The sequence below is a fragment of the Vitis vinifera genome, chromosome 14, assembly GCF_030704535.1.
Source record: "Vitis vinifera cultivar Pinot Noir 40024 chromosome 14, ASM3070453v1".
In the NCBI taxonomy this organism is placed as follows: domain Eukaryota; kingdom Viridiplantae; phylum Streptophyta; class Magnoliopsida; order Vitales; family Vitaceae; genus Vitis; species Vitis vinifera.
In genome coordinates this window covers 22,696,797-22,717,531 of record NC_081818.1, presented here as the reverse complement: position 1 = coordinate 22,717,531, position 20,735 = coordinate 22,696,797, and the positions used below count along the sequence as shown (strand labels likewise).

The window sequence follows — 20,735 nt, the reverse complement described above, 5'->3', positions numbered from 1 at the left end:
CATAGGATGGGCTAAAAACCCACAAGAAGTTACCAAAATAGAATTATTTCAAGATTGTATTAGCGTGAAATTTCATTCATAAACATAACTTTGGATACAAACCCAAGCATTTCATATAACATGGATCCAATATAACCAAATAGGCTTCCAAATCACCTGGGCGCAGAAATCTTCAGGCAAACAATCAAAACTGGTAACCTTACATACATACTGGTAGTAAGGTTAATTCTTAGTCCCCGATGACCGCGGTTTAGATGACCTGAGAAATTGCACAGCCGGGTCAAATAGAAGAAGACACAATTCAGAGCTACAAGGCATAACCATGTCAAGAGTCCTTCTGTCCAAACTTTAGCAAACATTAAACTGCTGTTAAGCTTGTTTGAAAAACCAGCATACTCAGTTATTTCATGGTTTAGTGCTTGTGGACCTCATGAAACGTTATCATGATGTGTAAGCTTAATCATAAGTTCCCATAGTGACCACTAAGGAGAAAAATCCACCTTACCTTAGAATACTTAAAGCTGAGCTTGATTTAAATTTCGCTGCAACTATTGATATCTTCCGGGATACAAATCTCCATGTTTTGAGAACTCTGAAATATTATTCCATATCATGACTTTAAGACCTTGGTAAAGTACATTTACCTCATACACTTAGTCCCATAAATTATGAAAATACTTAGATGGTAACACCATGATTTTATGCTCATAAACTTGGCAGATGAACTAAGTTTTGAAGTCTGTACACAGACGCGAAAATCAGACTCAATTATTACGCTTTGTATGCAATTTCTACTGATGCGTTTGTTGCTTTTTATGTGCTAGCTGTTGACCCTAAGGATGCGGGTCTCCGCAGTAATAGTATGACCCAGAATACAGAATAGCCCAGGATAATGTTTATAACTTGTACAACATTTAAGTGGGAATATCACAAGTGTCTGCCACGATTCACAGTTAATTTCATCACCTTTTTCCAGGTCAATCAACTGCACCATCATTTACTTTTGCGTCTCCAAGCCGCCGCGCAGGCCCACTCACACTAGCCAACATTGAAAAGTACTTTGTTTATACATATATGTCAGCAGCCCTATGAAATTGCAGTACAAGCCATGGAGGAGAAGAAAATACGGGAAAAATGTATTTGTATACTCTCTGCTGATGTTGTCCCACTCACAGTCCCTGAGTTTTCATGTTTTTATTGTCCAACAAGGTATAATTTCACAAACGAAGGAAGGGGAATTTGTTTTGATTCAAAGGCAAAAGCATGGGTTAAATCTTACACTTTGTAGTATGACATTTGGATGTGGGAATGGAAGATGACAAAGCAAGCAGAAGTGGGCTTAACCATGTCCTTTAATTATGGGGAGAAAAAGAAAAAAAAAAAACAAAGTGGATTGCAGATGATTGGAGACTTGACAAAAGTAACCAAACAGGAAACCATGTTGAAACAAATATGCTTTGCTTTGGTTGTTCTGCAGACTTTACTTTCACCCCAGAGAAAGAGAGTTTGGATAACAAGATTGTCTACAATGGGTGGAAAACTATTATCTGAAATAGTTTCATTCCATGGGAAAAAGGTTCATGCTAGGATTAGAAATGAATATTAGTGTTTTGTCAAAATTGGTTGCCCATCCACCTCCATGCCCTTAATGATACACAAGCTATCATACATAACTAGTTCTTCAAGACCTATCTAGAGAAAGAATTCTCTTCACGAAAGTTTGTGGCATATCCCATGGCCATTATCATCATCCTCATTACAAGCAAACCAAAAAATATGTTGGTTATATGTGCATTTGCTGAAACATAAAACATAGAAACCAGAACGGGTAGGATTGGGGAAGATCGAACCATTCTTGTAGATGTCTTAATTGATCATAAGAACACGTCCATTCATACTCATCATTTTACATATTCCCGAAAAATGCAAAACAAAGAGAAAAAACTAAATAAATGAAGGGAAGAATGAAGGATGGAAGAAGGCATATAAGCTGGTAGTCCTCTATCTATCCAGCTGATGGTAACAAAAAAAGAAAAAAAGAAAAAAAGCTCAGACTTGGTCATCAGAGGCTGTAGTTGAAGCAGCAGGGACTGGTGTTGCCAAGTAGGTGGGGTTTTCATCTCCGGCCATAATGACAATTACCCTCGGCAGGGTGTCTGGCTCTGTGCAGATGGTCTTTGGGGGCTTATCTTTGACATGATCGGGTGAAGAAGTCCTCTTCTTGTGTGAGCAGGATAGAATGATGAGTGCAACCACTATGAGGCCTAAGATTAGAGCGAACCCACCAAAGAGGTATGGGAATGGAGAATTCCACCGCCATATTTCACTAGAGGAGCTGCTGTTTGCGGGTCTCATCTCTTTCTCTGTGGGTTTTTTCTTTTCTGCAAGTGCGAAGAAATGAGGAAGGTGAGTGGGGTATTTATAGAGGGAAAGTTTGAATAGTGGAGAGCATTAGGACACTTCATATTACTGAAGAGCAATTGGTCCCAAAGGAAGATTCTCTTTTGTGATTTATAGATCCTGTCTATTTATGGGGAAAATAACAGCTAGCTTTCAATTCCCAATCCTGACATAACCCCATATCATAAATAATTTTCTTTAAAGTATTTGTTTTTTTATGTTTAATTTTCATTATAATACATAGAAAAAATAAATAAATATGATGCTTGCTCGGCTCACCCAACATCAGAGTTCCAATCATTTTCACAAGATTATGAAAAAAAAAATAAGATATCATGTGATTATTGAAAGAACAGAAACTATGAAAATGACCAGCTTGCCTAAATACCCTATCCAACCCAGGTGACTAGAACTGGGAGCAGTGGCCTGATCTAATGATAATAATTTAATATTGTTATTGGGTGTCATTGTATTAATACACTGGACCCTACGAAAAAAAGCTGATGATCCACTAATGGTGGTAAAAAAGAGAAGAAAGGAAGAAATCGACTCTTATGCATTGGAGCTTTTTTGAAGATGGTAATCACATGTTTAATACTTTTCTTATGTTTGGCTTTTTGTAAAATTTGATAGAAAGAATATAAAGATGAAAAATAAAGCAATTATTTTCTTATTTAACATTTGATTTCTTCTTTTTTTAATATTTACTCGAAATCAAATATAGCTTTGAGAATTAAAAATTTTGGATTTACTTTGTCATATCCAATATCAAATAAAAGAAAAAAAATTCATAATGTTATATAAATATAAGTTTTTTTTAACCTTATAAACGTATTTTAAAATCATGAGAATTCTATTGAACTCAAAACGGATGATATCTACTATTTATTCATGGAGGGATTGATTATATAGCCGATCATAATCAGGTGATGGCAGCCATGAATCATGATCCACTTAATATAGTTGAGCTCAAAAGATTGCATCTAACTGGTGTGGTACATATCTATGTCCATTCAATCATGTGATCCAATATTGGTGCACACCCATGTAATCTTGAGAAAGATTTTGTACAATAGAAATAGAACCATGCTGTGATCTCATGTGCTTGCAACCAAAGAAAATGTGTAAATATATATATATATATATATATATATATATATATATATATATATATATATATATATATATATATATATATATATATATATATATATATGTTTGCCACTGAGGAAGATCAAGTGAAGACGTTTCCTTGCCTTATTCGCATTCTTTAATGCATTAAACAAAATCCATGAGATCCACGAGAGCCTCCTCACCCTCCCAAGTCCCAACATTCTCTAGTGGCCTTTTGCCACCCAAATACTTCCTCTTTTAATTTAGATTTCAACATTCCACCTTTTCCGTTTTCCAAATGTAATCATTGAAACATCTTAACGTAGCCGAGCCGTCGCATCCATCAACCCAAGTCCCCACATTTTTCTCCTTTTTTGTTTGTCAATTTGAGAGACTAACACACTTAAAATGAGGTGGAAATGAATATGACCCAATACAAAGTTTAATGTTATCATCTTTACAAAATGCAGGCACTGTAACTTGTTACAATTTGATATTGATTCTCACACGAGAAAGAGAGAGAGGCCTTGAAAATTTAAGTGAAACCCCAAGTTATGAGTCTTCTATAATCACTCACAAGGCCAAGACAAAGTGTTTTATTTTTTAAAATTTTTTTCTTGCATTAGACATTCAAAATCTTTACATGTGAACAATTCTTCTATTAGATGAACATGAGAGATATGATTATGAATTTTTTTCTATATATATATATATGATAGTTGAATTTGTAGGAGGGGAAAAAAAAACAATTCAAGTTCTCATATGCAAACAACTTTGGTTATGTTTGGTTGTTGAAAGTATCAAGGAAAGAAAAAAATATTAAAAAAATTATTTTCTCGTATATAGTTTTACAATAAAAAATATTTAAAAAATTAATTATAATTAAAATTAGTTAGAAAATTATGTAGTTTTAAAATATTTAATTTTTATATTAGATGATTGAAATAAGTGAAATATGTTTAAAGTAAGATATAAAAATAATTTATTGATTTCATTTTTTTGTTTATTAAACTACTTTTCCTCTATATTTTCTTTTCTTTGCATTTTCTTTCAAAATTTTTAAGAACCAAACATAGTTTTTGTGAAATCAAGATTTAGTTAATATTAGTTTTAATGATAACAAAATAAGGTTTAAAACTAATAGTTTGTCCTAAATGTGTTTAAATAAAGAATATTTCTAAACTTATAATTATAAAGACAAATCAAGTTAAATGAAAATTAAGAAAAATGAGAAGTCTTTAAACCAAAAGTGAAATGAAAACCATCTCTTTAGAATCATTTGGTAAGATTGTTGGTGCACTAGCTTCATATTGTATTACATTTTTTATTTAAGCACTTTAAATCAAACTGCCTAAATTGATTTTATTCTTTTATAAGTTGGATAATTTCATATTTTTTATTAAAACCCTAAACCTAATCCTTCCTAAACTTATTTTAAGGGGTTTGTAAAATGGAATATAAGTTGTTAGAGGTTCTAGGCCTCAAACTAAGGCCTTTTATGTATTTAATTGCAATTGGTTGAGTTGAGGTAGAGAAAAACTAGTTGAGCCAATTAGGCTTGGGTGGTCAAAGTGCCTTTTTCTTTTCCAATAGCATGTATTCAACTAGTAGAGATTAAACCTCAATTGGCCGAGGATCGATTGAGCCGATTGAGCAATATTAACTTCAACAGCTAATGGTCAATTGACTAATTGATGTAGACTGGGATTAGGTCGAGCCACTATAAATCTCAAGTTTGCATTTGTCTCTTCCATATTCCCTTTATTTACTTGTAATTGTTTTTATATTGATTTTTATTATATTATTGTTTATCTTAGCACCTGTATTCTATAATTGCTAAATTTATAAAAAGTTATCATCATCCTATTTACCCACCTTTAGAATGATTACCTAAGTTTGATATAATTGGAATGCTAAAAACGATAATATGCCTTTAAGCAGGATAGTTCAAGGAAGGAATGGGAGAGTATTTAAAAAATGACCATACAAAGTGAGCATCATTTTTATACTCCCCTAATTGTGAAAATGAAGGCATATTTGAAAACAAAACAAATTTGAGTGATTTATATACGAAGGTGCTACCAAGTGCTCAAAGAAAAGAAAGAATGATTCGCCCTCTACAAAGTTAATGTGAACTTGTCTTTTAAGGGGACCCCAACTCCAACAATCTCCCTTCTTGACTGGCCACTTGGGAGCCAAGTGTTCACCCATTTCCTACTTAAATAATATTTTCTTTTAGAAAAATTATTCATCAATTTTCTTTCTTAGCATATTTTAATTTCCTTGGACCTTTTTTTGTGTATAATTTATTAAAGTTATTGGAGTACATGTGAGTAAAATAACCCGAGAAGCTTCAAAGTAAGAAACACATGTATATGCTCTTAGTAGTATAACTAGAACTTAATTCATCCACAAGGAAAGAATCATATTCTCATCACTTTGTTACCCCCATATTTCACTAATCTTAAATTATTTATTGTAAGCATGATGTGTTTGATTTTTCAACCATCTTTACCTAATAATTTCTATGGTGCCTTTTTTCAATCTTAGGAAAATTAATTTGATTCAATTTAATTTTATTGACATTCAAAAGAGCTCAATCTTCTTATTACTAAAAGACAAAAATAATTTGAAATTAATAAACATACAAACATAGGTCAGCGGAAGGAAAGGAACAAAAAAAAGTTAAAAAATGACTAAGTCAAGTTACCATGAAGAATCCGATGGATTATTATAATTTTAAATGATAAACATAAAGACTCTTTGAAAGCATAAGAATTTCAAGTAATGTAGACAAATGCTAATTGAATGGTACCACAACTATTCAAACAAGAGAAAGAGTGATTGATTGATGTTTGAGCCTAGATTTTATTTATTTATAGTTTCATCTCATTTATTGATATCTAATTTCTATTTTTTTTATATTTTTATTCAATAATCTAAATTTTGTCATGCAAATAAAAAAAATTGAGATTTAAAATTTGATACTATATTACACCGATATTGGAGATGTTAAATTTTTCTTTAATTAGTTTTGAGAATAGGATGTGAGCGAGTGAAAGAGCGAAGATTCATTCTTTGAATATATTTTATTAAAAAATATGTCGTAAAAGATATAAGAGAGGGTTTAGGTTTTGTTAGGATGGGGGACTTCTATGGAGAAGGACTTGCTCTTTCTTTTTTGATTGAAATGAAGTATTTATGGAGTTTTTTTCTCAGTTTCTTATGAAATTTCTTGCTTTTATGGGTCTCTTTCCTTGATGTAAGGTTGATAGTTTTATGTCTTGGAATCATGATTTTTGACTTGTTTTTATAACATGCCTATAAAAGAAAATTAATTTTTTTAAATATTTTTCTCTATTTTTATTAAATATTTTCCAACAATCAAACATAAACATAGTCTTAAGTATGTAATTTCTCTTATTCAATCGTAGACACAACTTAATTATTAAACTGTGCCGCTCGCTTCAAAATTTTATACCGCTTAGAAACTATGTGGTATCATTAAATCAATTTAAAGTCAACGTGAGTTTATTCTTGAAGAACAAGTTAATGGATCCTTTGGTTATCCTAATGGAGCACCTAAGATGAAAAGAATTGGAGCAAACCCACTTGAAGTACCAGCTTTAGATTATCTGGGACGCCTCTTTTTACTTACTCTTCTCTCCATGTTCAAACCATGGTCTTCAAAAGTTTCCTGCTCCAAAAATTATACTCGAGATGCCTCGTCCCCCAACCTTATCCATTCCCAGCTGGTGCTGTACTAAACCAACGTTTCTGAAGACCAAGACCCATGTTGAAAGTCGATTCCTTTTCTCTTAACTCACAAGCCACGAATCTTACTACAGTAAAGTCCTTTAGAACAGTTCCCAAAAATTTGTTTTGAGAACGGTTGATTGATTTTAAAAACAAAAAATGGTTCTTGAGAATCATTTCCAAATGCACTATCCTAAGTTACTATGTTGAACTTTAAGTAGCTCCTTTTGGATAGTCAAAAAGCAAGGGATCGATCTCCAAAATTTATATTGCCATTGCTGCTACTCAGACACCAAGTCATTGGTTGATGACACACTGCAGAAGGGGTTGCTTGTAATCAAGAATTATAGTCCTATGGGTACTACATTAAACATAAGCTTAATGTAGATATTATTTGCACCATAACATCATATTTTTCTTTAGCTTGATATGACATTCAGCTACTGTCAAAGTTTTTGCTTCCAATATCCAAACATAGGGTGATCCGAGTTTTCTTAGCTTTAGGATGATAGATTTTGAAGACACATAAAATGATTTGGGGTACTAATTCATATTGTTCTTCACTGAAGGGAAAAAGAACTACTGATTCATACTAGAAAATAATAAAACAGAAGGATACACAACTAACTTACAAGATGATTAACATCCCCTCTAACATAAAAAATTTAAACATTGTTTGGTAATTATTTTTTAAAATAGTTTTCAAAAATTATTCTGAAATTTTTTTATTTTTTATTTTATATTTTGTAAAATAAAAGTCTGTTTGAAAATTTGAATTGTTTTTAATATTTTTAAAAATAATTTTTATAGCTACTATTTTATTTTTAATCAGTCTTCATGTTTACATAATTATTTTTTAAAACAACCCCTAAAAAATAAATGAAAATAACTGAAAAAAATGTTATTTAAAAATACTATATTTTTTGTTCGTAAGAACAAAAAACAAAAAACAAATTTCTAATTGTCAAATGTATTTTTATTTTTTATTTTTGCCTTGGAGAATAAACAACCATTTTAAAAAACAATTACAAAACAAACCCTTATATATTCCTGAAAGTTCTGACAAAGTACACAAAAGCCTACATTATGAGGAGAATATAAAGGACAACATGTTTATTGTAAAGGATGATACTTAGCTTTGACTTGCTCAGGGGGTTGAAGCCATGGGCTTTGTTGGAGTGCAATAATGCTTCTTCTAAGCTCAGAGATGAGTCATTCAAATAATGATTTTTAGAAAAAACACATAATTGGTTTTTTAATAAGATGTTCAGAGTCCAATCTAATAGTTGGCATTAGAGTTAAAGGTCATGACCCTCAACAGTGATTCTCTTTAAGCCAAAAAATGATTCTATCAAATGATGACTTTTAAAACAAAACCTTCGTGTGGGAGAGGTATGGTTGGGTGCAACAGTATCCAACAAAACAATGTGCTGATAAAGGAGGATTAAATGTACTACAAAGTGAAATTACCGTAAAGCATTTCTTTGATATTCCAATAAGTGAAAAAGTTTGTGGCATTAAATAAATGTTTTTTTTTTAATTAATCAAACCCCCCCGCACTACTCCCATTTCAACCTCTGCACTATAAACATGGGCGCCTGTATCTATGTTGACACAATGGCATCATGAAATCCTAGTAATGGCCCGATCTGAAGGGTAATACAGTCGTAATATTGGATTTGATGATTGTGTGCGGTTGAATGGTCTATAAAATGAAGTCATGACCCACTAACCATGTCAACAGTCAACACAGAGGAGAAAAAGAGAAGAAATGATCATTATGGTGTGTGTTTATTGTCAAAGGTCCTCATGGAATGATGGCATATATGGTAATGACCCACTGGACGATCCCCTATTTTCCGTTCTGCCCATTGATTCTGAAATTAAGTTTTATGATCTGTATTTTTCCGGATTGTTTGCGTTTGGTCTGCAGTGGATGATCGATATATAAGGTTAGACTCTCGCAAATGAATACATAATTGAGGGTGCATGGAAGAAAACGTTAGTGCTAATGGAATAGATTTATAAAAGACAATCATATTAATTATTTTTCAGCAATTTTTTTGTCTTGAATTGTTAAGTGACAAGCACAACATATCCTTTGAGTCATCAGAAAAGTTTGTCAGTTAATAGTGTTAGAATTGATTTGACCTTCATGTATGGTGTATGGTGTATGGTGTATGGTGATTTTTCCAGAAAGATGTCAATCACCCAGTGCATTTCATTCAAAATGTAGAATGAACTTAATTACTTCAATTACAACTTAAATTATAAAACTTGTTTTTTTTTTTTTTGGAGAAAGTATTAATCTACCCTATGTTAATTTGTTTAATAAAATAGTTAATGTTTTTCTTGATGAAGTACTTAAACATTTTATAAAATAAAATAGGATTTAGTTCACAAGGAAATAATATTTATTAGAATAATCAACAAATCCCACTTTCTTCCCTCTAGTTCGTTGATGATTGCAGGGATAAAAAACTCACCATCCCAAAACAACACCCTTCAAACCGCCATACCATGGAACCATCTCGACAAGGGTGAAGTCATGCTATGCCTGGAGGCAAATGCCCCCCTCAATTTTTTTTTTTTTAAATAAAAATAAAAATGCTTTTAAGAAATAGATTTTGATCTCATGCCCAAATGCATTTAATCAGTAGATTTTGTCTAATAAAGTTCATATCTCACTCCCCTCCCAAACTCTTTCCTTGCCTTCGCTAATACATCTCGAGAAAGTAAGATACATGATAAGCCAATTGTTGTTCTAAGGGTATCAAACAAAGGAGTCACTACAAGGAAAAAGATATATGGTGACATTTATAATAAGTCACTATAAACATAGGGTGTCACTACAACATAGCGTCATCTTATCCACTGACACCATAGAGGGTATCAATTGGTGACGTATTTGGAAGCGACACCAAAACAGATAAATGGTGACACATTCAGAAGAGACACCATATATTTTTAGTGATGCTTAATTTGATATAGAGTTGTATGAGATATATAATGTGTCATATTAAATGCATCATCTTTGAGTTATGGTGTCACGTTAAATGTATCACCTTTAATTTATGGTGTCACATCATTGTAAATGATTATGGAAGATATGATTGTTTTTTGTTGATTAGTTTGTAGATTTTTGTAATGCTTATTAATAAATAAGACTAACCTGTGTAAATTGTCCATAAATATAATAATCATATTACATTTAACTTATATTTTCATAATGCTTATGAATTAATTTATAACATATTACATCATCCAATAATATTTGTATATCAAATGTTCACAAAATGATAGTACATCAAACCCACCAAAACTAAAAAAGAAAAGTGAATACACATTAAAACATGATTTAGAAATGTTAAGCTTCCCAACATTCATGTATACTTGCATTTCATATGCATAAAACCGGCTAACCATAAAATGACACAAGAGTTGCATCCAAAAACCCAAAATTCTCAATTCCAAATGAAGTAACATTTATGTCCTATAATGTATGACATAAGAGTCATATCTAAAAACCTAAATCTTGTTGCCTCTTTCTCCTTTCTTTTTATTCTTCATATTGTCCTCCCAAGAGTGTATACCTGCATTTCATAGTTTAATGAGTTTTAGAGTTCTTATTGAAAATAAAAATGTGATGTTATAAACAATAAACAAATCTAAGTACTAATGTTTTCTTTTTCTTTTTCCTTTTTCTCATTTTGGTATAAAAATAGTTTGTAAAGAATAAGTAATGTTATACAATATCAATGGAAAATTCAATCATATAACAACTAAGGGACTTACCATGAATGATCACGATACATCAATATGATTCATGATTAGTTATAACACAAAAGTAATCTATTTTTCTCTAATTTCATCAAATTCTACTTGAGAATATGTTTTATTTGTCATCAAACTGAAATCAAATGAGAATAACATTAATATCACAATAATTGAAAGTATGAAATTATGCACAATTCATTAAACGAGTAAAACCTTTGATGCAATAACTGTAAAATCAACAATTATTTCTTTAATGAATCTCATAACAAAGTAGTCATATTTGAACTCAGTATTATTTTTTTACTATTAAATTATTTTTAAACAAAATAACAATTATTAATATATTGGTTCATTTTTAAATACTTTCATAAGAATATATTTTAACTACAAGTTATTTTAATTTATCAAAAGATTTTTAGGAAATGAGCTATTATCCATTTATTATTTTCTTATTTTTCAAAAAATATTTTCAGTCATTTCATACACATTTTCAACTACTAAAATTATTGTTTTTATAGAATAAACAAAGAAGTATACACTTCTCCTCCACTCACTAAGTCAACTATTACAATCACCATAATATTTTATTCACCTACCAATATCTCATTCCATTTAGATAACTCTCTCAACAAAATCATTTCTACAATACTTTTTACTCTCCTATGATATTGAATATTTTATTCCATTTAGGTGACTCTCAACACAAAGAAAAGTAGGAATGTCTTCTTAGGTTAACTAAACAAAGACCTTTTTTTTTTACTTTACAATATGTATAAAAAAAAAATTATTTATTATAAGGAATGTGGTAGAAAGGTCATTTCATTTTTAAAGAATTTTTTAGAATTTCTTAAACATTTACAAAAAATAGAATCTAACAATTTTATTTCTAAAAAAATTGATCAATTCAAAAAAGAAAGAAGAATGTTATTTTTTAAGAAAAGTTAATAAACCACTTTATTCTTGAATTATCTAAACAAAACTTACTAAAAAATATTTTATCCCAAATTTATTTTCAAAACTTTCTTATTGAAAACTATCTCATATATAAATTATTTTATTATATAGAGAAATTCTTATTTTATTCTTTTTTTAGAGAAAAATTCACTTGTTTATTAAATATCAAAGAAGTCTATTTTTATGTCTATTATATATATATATATATAAATTCTCTTATTTTCATACAAGAAATTTCCATTTATGCCTAAAATACTTTTAGAAAAATCATTGCCAACAAAATTTTATTTTTAAAATTATTTTCAACATTCTTATTTAAAAAAAATTATCATTGGATTATTTTCAAAAAGGACAGTCCTAAAAAAATTAACCATTTATAACCCAATTTAAACTCAAAAATTATCCCCAATATTATTTTATATTCCTAAATTATTTTCAAACAAAATAAAAATTATTTATATTTTGATTCATTTTTAAATACTTTCACTAAAATATATTTTAACCACATATTATTTTAATTTATCAAAATATTTTTAGGAAATGAGTTATTTTCCATTTATTACTATCCTATTTTTCAAAACATATTTTCAGGCATTTCATTCACATTTTAAAATTTCAAATACTAAAATTATTGTTTTTATAGAATAAATAAAGCAACATACACTTATCTTCCATTTACTAATTCAACTATTACAATCACCCCAATATTTTGTTCACCTACCAATAATTCATTCCATGTAGGTGACTCTAAAAAAAAAAAGTCATATTTATAATACCCTTTACGACTCTGATACCCAATATTCTATTCTATTTAGGTGACTCAATACAAAGAAAGTGAGAATGTTTTCTTAGGTTAACCGAAGAAAACCCTAAATAACTTAAGTGTTTTTGGATTAATTGAGTATCATCTTGTAGTAGATGTCAATCTCTATTGTTAGACTTCACCAAAAAGCTCCTAGCACGGTGGAAAAAAGTATCAAATATAGTCAAGTCTTCAATAAAATACTATTTCATGCGAAAAATTACTACAAACTAGTGTATCTCTCATTCTCAATTAGACAAAAATTTTAAAAATAATTCATTTTTCTTGTTTTCATTTGTTTTGGGGCTTATTAGCAATGAAACAAAAAATATGTTAGAATGTTAAACCTAGTTTTTACTTCCTTGGAACTCGATAAAAAACACCATTTACAAAACCCACATCATAGATATACTAAATCAAGAGATATAAAACAATTATACTAACAAAGTTTTTTGCATTAATAAAAAAAATGAAGATGATAGATAAGAGATTTTGACTTACCCGAGATTTTACGAAGCAAAGAATATCAATTATGGGTGTGCCGACCATGGGTGTGAGAAGAAGGAAAAGAAAACGATGGTTAGGGTTAAGCAATAAGATCTTTTATATTAGTTAATGTATATATGGAAACAATGGACTTTTCATAAATTGTTCCTACTCACTATTTTTAAAAAGGGCCCATTGAGTTATAAAATTTAAAACTTTTTATTTCATATGGTGTCACTTCCAAAAAATGACACCGTAAATCTGAAATTAGCATCATCTAACTATCCTAATTGAAGATTTTTTATATGATGTGTCACCTTTATAAATTTTAAGTTCAATAGTGTCATTATTTTAAATGCGACACCATAAATAGTGACATCATATATTATTTTTGTAGTAGTGAGTAGCCCAAAACACATAAGCAAAGAATAGAATGAGGAACTGGAAACTTATTAGTGATAGGCTAAAGCATGACGATGTACTGTCCTCGAAATAGATCCACCCTCCTCGAAGACATACTCGGTGCACTAGGTACCAGTGATCTATCTCTAGGATCTAATAGCCAGTGAATTTCGCCTTGGGTGCACTCTGTAGGTGACACATGTACAACTTGGGTTCAGAAAATATTCCTCCAAATAGATGTATAAATGCATCAAAAGGACGGTGATGAACATAAGTAAAGAATGTTGTAGGGCACTAGAAGGCTTGAAGAACTTTCCAATATTGGTGTATTAAGAGTTGAGGGGTGGCCTACTTTTATAAGCCACTAACATAGTCCCAACAGGACTCTACTTACAATCGGAACTACTAACACAGTCCTAATGGGACTCTGCTTATAGAGTCGGATATACTAAACCACTAACCTTAGTCTCCAAAAGAAATAGTCCACTAAAAGACTCGGCTAAAATAAAATACTAAGTCAAATGGAATAAAATTAAGAGTGTATTTGGTAGTGATTTTAAAAAGTGTTTTTACTCTTTCTAATACTTGAAAAATAAAAATTTCCATGTATTATAAATGTCAAAAACACTTTTTAGAATCAATGCCAAACACAGTATAAATTTAAAAAAAATTATTTTGAATTTTGTACAAATTAGTCAAGTTCGTGCGCATACGCAAGGTTGGGGACCCCCTGCTCAGGATGCGTGTGTGGATGCGACGTGCATTAAGGAATCTTGGCCCAACCAACCTAAAACCCATCCAAATGGGTTTGGGCTTTATGGGCGCGTGAGGCTCTCCTACACCTCTCCACAAACCCATTAGGCTAAGGAAAGTGGGACAAGTTAAAACACTTAATACACAACTTTACATTTACACTCTTCCTACAATCCCCCACAGAGTGTAGACGTGAAGGAAGGAAAAAAAATTGAGGAAAAAAGAATATAATGCATCAGTACTTGTGCCTAAAGGTTGTTAACCAGTCTCAAGACAAATAAGTATTGAATCACAAAACACGGTGAAAATAAATTTCTATGAACTAGCATTTTTTTTATGTAACTCAAGAGAGCTTTATCCACATTGGTTTTCTCAACTACACTATGAGCTATACAAAACGGGTTGGCATAAATAGGTCATGCGCCCTGCCTGAATATTCATGAGAGTTCCAGAGAATCTACCTAAGTTCTCATAGGAAGCAACCTCACCTCCATTATCATATATGTGAATCCATCAAGTATGTTCTGCATTAAACATACCATTTATTAGGAATATGGTATTCATTAAGAGTAACACTCAACCTTAGTCAATGCATAATACGCTCTATCTACACCATAGGGATAGACTCTCATACAATTAAATAGAGCACCTCAAGTCAACAAGTGATTTGTTATTACCCATATGAACCTACTTCATGGAATTTCCATTCTAATCGGTTGGGTTACTACCACTCTTGACTTTTATAATAGGCATAAGCCCTATCTCTTTCGATGTTTCTTCCACCAGTTTCTTATTCAGTGGTTTGGTAAAAGGATAAACCAAATTCAACTATAACCTCACAAAATCTAGGGATATAACACTTGTTTCAAGCAATTGCCGCACAATATTGTGCCTTAGGCGTATATGCCTATTCTTCCCATTAAATATTTTACTCTTAGTCTTAGCAATTGCAGCTTGACTATCACAACATATAGATACGGACGAGATTGGTCTCGTCCATAAAGGAATATCTGCTAAGAGGTTTCTAACCCACTCAACCTTAAAACTTGCCTTTTCTAAGGCAATAAATTGATCATTTTTTTTAAGGTCTTGTTTTTCCTTTTTGCTATTCCATTAAACTCAGGGGAATAAGGAGAAGTAGTTTCATGACTAATATCCCATGATCTTCACAAAAGAATTAAAGGGGTTGGATTCATACTCCTCTCCTATCAATTCTAAGCCTTTTAATTTTCTTACTTAGTTGATTTTCCACTTCATTTTTATATTTGATAAAAACATCTCTTGTTTCATCTTTGTTTCTCAAAAGATATACCCTAGTATACCTTGAATAGCCATCTATGAAAGTTATGTAGAATCTTTTACCACCTCTAGTCACTGTATTTTTTAGGTCTCCTAAGTCACTGTGTATTAAAATTAGTAGATTTGATTCTCTTTCTACTAATTTGCAAGATTTCTTTGTGGTTTTAGATTGTACACATGATTCACATTTTCCATGGTTTTCTAAGCATAGGGATTAAACTCAATTCAACCATTTTCTTCATATATAAAAAGTTCACATATCCTAATCTACCATGCCAAATATCGCAAGAATCAACTATGCAAGCATAAGAAGAAGATGCATTGTTATTGATAATATAATAAACATTCAACATAAATGGACCCTGATTACAATAACCCTTTCTCACAAATACATCACACTTGGTTAAAACTATTTTATAGAGTCAAACAAGATCTTCACTCATGCTTTCCCAAGCATAGATACTGACACCAAGTTCCAAAAAATATCTGGAACATGAAGAACATCATTGAGGGCGAACACTTTTCCAAAGGCTAATTTAAGGAGAACTTTCCCTTTGCCAATCATTGGGGAAGATCTAGAATCGTCCACCAACACTTGTTCCTCTCTTTCCTTTACAGTGGTATAGGAAGTAAATGCACTTTTGTTGCCATAGATGTGTTCAGTAGCCCCAAAGTCTACCACCTAGTCCTTCATATTGGTGACCAAGCTCACCTTAGAGGAGACTATTGTTGTGATCACCTTTGTCTCTACCATATTTGCCTTTGAATTGGACTTCTCAGTTCTCTTCTTATAGCGACATTGAGTTGCATGGTGTCTAGACTTGCCACAGACAAAGCAATCACCTCGATTTTTAATAGTTGGGTTCTTGACCTTGTTTGTTGCATTAGGCTTAGTCCTAGAGTTTTGCTTTCTGGACCTATTGTTTTTGGGTTTGAGTTTTTCTTTTATTACATTAGCCTTAGAAGACAGTTCCTTAGTTTTCTCAACATTGTACCTATTTTGATTTTGTTCCTCAATCCTAATATGGATTATGACATCTTTTAGGGACATTTGTTTCCTTTTATGTTTCATGTTTTTTTTGTAGTCTTTTCAAGACTTTGGAAGAGTCTCTACTAAGTAACCAACCATAAAAGATTTGGGTAATTTAATGTCTTTAATTGCTAAGTCATTAATCAACAAGTGGTAGTCATGGATTTGAGATGATACATCTCTATCCTCGGTCATTTGAAAATTTCTAAAATTCCTTATGGCATATTTCTGAGTTCCTATATCTTCCAAAATATATTTTTTATTCATTACATCCCAAATTTCTTTTGCAACTTTATATTAACAATAAATATCAAAAAGTTCATTAGAAAGGGTATTAAAAATAACATGCCTAACTTTTTTTATAACTAGTTTCCTAAGTAGGCAACGATTCAATACCATATTTTGGTTTTGGGTCAATTAAAATGTGTCTCAAGTTCATTACATCAATTGTTGAGAAAACCCTTTTCTACCATCTCTTGAAGAATGTCCCATTGAAGGGATCAATCTTAGAGGTGTCAGGACGTGTGTGAACTAGGGTAACTTCCATTGATATATTTCAACAATGTTGTTCTAAGGGTATCAAACAAAAGACTAGCCCAAAACACACAAGAAAAGAACAGAATGAGGAACTGGAAACTTATCGATGATAGGCTGAAGTGTGACAATGTACTGTCCTTCAAATAGATCCACCCTCCTCGAAGACGAACTTGGTGCATTAGGATACTAGTAGTCTATCTCTAAGATCCAAAAGCCAGTGAATCTCGTATTGGGTGCACTCTATAGGCGAAACATGTATAACTTGGGTTCAAAAATATTCCTCTAGATAAATATATGAATGCAACAAAAGGACGGTGATGAACAGGGGTAGAGAATGTTGCAGAGCACTAGAAGGTTTAAAAGAACTCTCCAAAATTGGTGTATTGAGAGTTGAGAGGTGACCTACTTTTATAAGCCACAAACACAGTCCCAACGAAACTTTATTTGTAATCGAAACCACTAACACAATCCTAATGGGGCTCTTCCTGAAGAGTCGGATCCACTAAACCACTAACCTTTGTCTCCAAAAGAAACAGTCCACTAAAAGACTTGGCCAAAATAAAATACTAAGGTGGTGTTTGTTTTTTGGCATAATAGAAAAAGTCAAAATATTTGGCTTTTTTTATTAAGCTAAAACTAACTCATTGACATCAACCAACATAATTAAATTAAACTTATTGATAACAAGTTCTCTTTAGTCATATTGGTTAATATCAATAAGGTACTTTTAGCTGAATAGAAAAAGTAAAATATTTTAGCTTTTTCTATTCAACCAAAAAACAAACACCACCTAAGTCAAACGAAATAAAAATTAAATTAAAAAAATTATTTTTTAATTTTGTAAAAATTAGTCGAGTTCACGCATATATGCAGGGAGAATGGGATAAGATGCGTGTGCGGACACAACAAGCATCAAGGAATTTTGTCCCAACCAACTGGAAACCCACTCAAATGGGCTTGGGCCCCATGGTCATGCGACACTTTCCTACACTTCTCCACAAGCCCATTAGGCTAAGAAAAGTGGGACAAGTTAAAACACTTAATACACAACTTCACATTTACACTCTTCCTACAAATCACACAAAATACCTAATCTTGACAAAATTACTTAAAAGTGGAAACATTTGAAACAAATAACTCCAAAAAGCTAATCAATTCTAAAAATTGTCTACAATAAAGAGACTCGAGACCCTAGAGGCCATAAAAAGGCCTCCAAATCCTCCTAAATGCAAGTCTTCATCTCCCTTCAACGTTAGTGCAATTTGTAACAAGACTTCGAAGAGAATCTCAATATTTTCATTGGTGTTGTCTATGGGAATCTCTTAACAAAAGTAATGCATCAAACAAAAGAACCATTAGAAAGGAATGGAGCAGGCATCGAGCAAGTAATCGTTTAAAACCAAGGCACCAACTAGAGTGCCAATAGTTGGAACACCAATAGCGGATGGACTATTGCATGTTGGCTTAACAAACCACATTTTACAACTAGCTAGGCAACCTATAGTATAGACCAAGCAAGCATAATTGGAAAATAGTGTGACTAACCAACAAGACAAACAAACCAATTGTGGACCCTCATTTTTCATGATGCATTCCCACTCGCTTGGCGAGACTCACTTTTGATTAAAGTAAAAAACTAATTTTTATAAAAAGTTGGAGTCGCCACTTATTTTTATTTATTTTTAAAGGGGAAAACAAGTAAAAACAAAACCCCTAAAATGACTCCTGATTTTTTTTGGAAAAGTTGTCTGCGAAAAACCTGAGTCTGGATCCGAGGATCAAGTTACCTATTAGGAAGGTATCTTCAAAGAGGTAGCACCCCTCTAAGCCCTAACAAAGTCTCTACTAGCTTAGTTGAGGGAAGTATGACAATTAGTCAGTTTATTACGGATACCTAAATGGATTAAGGTGATTTTGAAACTCTATTGTGACTAGCATGCCAAAGAAGAATTCAAAACATAATAATAAAGAATGATAGTATACATACCTGAATCGTATCTTAAGCACTATCACAAGATCATCAAAGTTAGTTTAGATATTTAACATGCATTTTATCAAAGAAAATCAATCAAACATCAAGGCATGAAACCCAATTAGTGCATTTATTCAAAGCCAATTGTCAAGCAATTTTCCAATGCTTACTCAAATAAAAGAATTTGAAGAAAAAAATAACTTAATCTCAATCATAATTTATCAAACAATCAACATTCAATAAACAAAATCCTAAATGTTAAATCTAACAACACTCATGTGTGACCTGATTTGTCTACACCCAACCTATTCTAATATATTCAAAAGAGACTAATGAGATCAAAAGAAATAAATAAAGAAGATATGGAATAATAAATCAGAATTGGGACAATTAGATAATTCATCTCAAGGTGTCCAAAATTTGATTAATGCCTTGATATTCTCCAAGTTATGTTTGACTCATCTCCTCTATGCAACCCAAAAAAATCTTCATTTTTATTGAATTTCTAGCCATCAAAATCACCTATATGCAGACACTTAAACTTCGGACACTAATCATACATATTAGCATTAATTCATCTCATGCATTGTGGTCACTTTAAGCCATTACACGATTGACACTTTTAGTCATTAAATTTTCCATGATTCAGCTGCATAAAGCTCCATTAACGGTTGCATATTCAACCATTAAAATTAGCCTTATTATCCATTAAGGCCATACCTAAATCATGAATAATTTCATCTATCAACTTTTTTCTATGAAAACTTCAAATTGATTAAAATTCAATTATATTTCCACTTGAATTAAAGCAAACTTTCAGCCATAATTTTCAACTCACTTATCAATGGTCCTCCACCAAATTTTCAGCATATTTCATTATGAATTCTCAGCCATGAAAATGCTTCTATCCACATCCACAAATTCAGCCCTGAGATTCAACACTCCTATGGCCCCTTATATCCTCATTTATCCACCCAAAGTTCACTCCATCCAAAGCTCATTCCATTGACATTTGAGCCACAAAATTTACACTGGCTGCCATTTTCTCTACGACCATTAACCTATATTACGCAGCCACAACTTTCAGCCCTTAAACTCCTTTATATACAACCATTAACTCATGGGTGCGCATCTGTAAATTCAGGTATGAAAAGAACCATATATGCAGCCACTTTGTTCTATGATTTTCCACTAAATTTCACTATGAAATCAGCCATGAATTCTTCATTAATTCAACCATTAGATGTCTGCCACAATTCTTCCATTATGCTTCCCAAATAGTATCTACTTTAAACAACTATAAGATACCTCCATTGCAATCACTTGGAAGCCCCATATACATCCACACATTCGGCCCTGTAACCCCTACTACATAGCACCAAATTTCAGTCATGACATCACCAATACAAGGCCACTTCCTTGATTTTTCATATAAAAGAAATTCAGCCATGTAT

General features: G+C 31.6%; 1 long non-coding RNA gene across 1 annotated transcript; it reads right to left on the bottom strand.

Moving 5' to 3' along the window:
• Window positions 1–10,592: 10,592 nt before the first annotated feature.
• Window positions 10,593–13,615, bottom strand: LOC132255044 (uncharacterized). Its single transcript, XR_009467638.1, has 2 exons — window positions 13,304–13,615; window positions 10,593–10,862 (listed from the first exon to the last, which is right to left on the bottom strand). It is a non-coding gene; the product is annotated as an uncharacterized LOC132255044 (long non-coding RNA).
• Window positions 13,616–20,735: the final 7,120 nt, after the last annotated feature.